The 1,749-nt window shown below is 32.4% G+C and overlaps 2 protein-coding genes across 3 annotated transcripts in view; one reads left to right on the plus strand and one right to left on the minus strand.

Moving 5' to 3' along the window:
• LOC117178127 overlaps positions 1-1,749 on the minus strand; it is a 406,121-nt gene that overhangs the window by 64,480 nt on the left and 339,892 nt on the right. The window lies entirely within an intron of this gene.
• LOC117178128 overlaps positions 1-1,749 on the plus strand; it is a 311,787-nt gene that overhangs the window by 1,950 nt on the left and 308,088 nt on the right. The gene's annotated exons all lie outside the window — the stretch shown is intronic.

Raw genomic sequence — 1,749 nt, forward strand, 5'->3', positions numbered from 1 at the left:
TTAACTTATTTATTAGTCAAATCATGTTTGAAGTCTTCGGGAAACATTCAAATATTACATAACGCGCCTGGGGGGAGGGGGGACTGGTATAGTGTGAAGCCTATCTTGAAGTTACATACATTTAATATAGAAAAAGTGTTACGTAGGGGTGGGAGAGACTGAGAAATATCAGGTAAAACCGTTAAGCAATATTTAAATGATCCCTTGCCATTTACGCCAGATCGCTGCTTTAATATAAGAAAAAAATTCCCAGTTTTTTCCTGGTTCAAAAAAATTTTCCACAATTATTTAAATTTAGATTCGAATTTTTTAATTTAACGCGGGGCTACTCACTTGGAATTCGAGAATGAAATCAGGGAATTAATGAGTGAACTGAGTAAGTTCAAAACTGAACTCAATTGCACTCACTGAGCAAGCAGGAAAAGATATCAGTAGAGATCAGGTAAAATCACTGAACTCACCGCGTCGTCTGATTTCACTCAGAAACTAAATCAAAATAAAATTCTGTTAACTTGCATAAATTGTAGAGTTGAATAAATAAAAAAATATAATTCCACGCTATCATCTTAATGCTCTAAATTAAAGAATGAACCGACGAATTAGTAAATTTTTTGAATCATATTTGTTAAGAAATTTTCAATTACAAAACATTAAAAATTTAAGGATTGCATTTCATTCATACTAAAAAATTTCTTAAATTATAAGCTACAATTTTAATGCGAGTCGTTCGAAATTAATAATTATTCCCTCTTAATTTATACATAAAAATTAGTGGGTAGCTTTCGGCACGAATATATACAATAATCATTGTAAAACTTTAGAAATTTTAAATTATTATATTCTTCGCAAATTTTCTAAACCTAAAAGGATGTTTTGTGGTCAATTCCACATGAATTAGAGGAATAAAACTATTTAGTGATACTTTCGGTATCAAATTCTGCAGTCATACTGGCAAACGTTCTGAACTTTCAACAAGGCGTATTTTTAAAGATTTTTGTAAAATATATTGGTTAATTTAGGGTGGGTTCTACATGCACTAGAGAGATGAAACTTTTTAGTTGCACTTTAGGTACTAAATTTAGCGATAATCATTCAAAACATTTTGACTTTTCGAAATTGTGTGATTTTAACGAATTTTATAGTGTGCAGGGGTTGATTTGGGATGTGTTCCACATGCACTAGAGGGATGAAACTGTTTTGTGGTACTTTTGGCTCTAAATACAGGGGTAATCATTAAAAACATTTTGACTTTTCGAAATTGTGTATTTTTAACGAATTTTATAGTGTGCAGGGGTTGATTTGGGGTGTGTTCCACATGCACTAGAGGGATGAAACTTTTTTGTGGTACTTTTGGCTGTAAATGCAGGGATAATCATTAAAAACATTTTGACTTTTAGAAACTGTGTATTTTCAACGAATTTTATAGTGTGCAGGGGTTGATTTGGGGTGCGTTCCACATGCACTAGAGGGATGAAACTTTTTGGTGGCATTTTCGGCACCAAATGCAGCAATAATCATTAAAAACATTTTGACTTTTCGAAATTGTGTATTTTTAACGAATTTTATAGTGTGCAGGGGTTGATTTGGGGTGTGTACCACATGCACTAAAGGGATGATACTTTTTTGTGGTACTTTTGGCTCTAAATACAGGGATAATCATTAAAAACATTTTGACTTTTCGAAATTGTGTATTTTTAACGAATTTTATAGTGTGCAGGGGTTGATTTGGGGTGTGTTCCACATGCACTA

The sequence above is a fragment of the Belonocnema kinseyi genome, chromosome 8 (genome assembly GCF_010883055.1).
Source record: "Belonocnema kinseyi isolate 2016_QV_RU_SX_M_011 chromosome 8, B_treatae_v1, whole genome shotgun sequence".
Lineage (NCBI taxonomy): Eukaryota > Metazoa > Arthropoda > Insecta > Hymenoptera > Cynipidae > Belonocnema > Belonocnema kinseyi.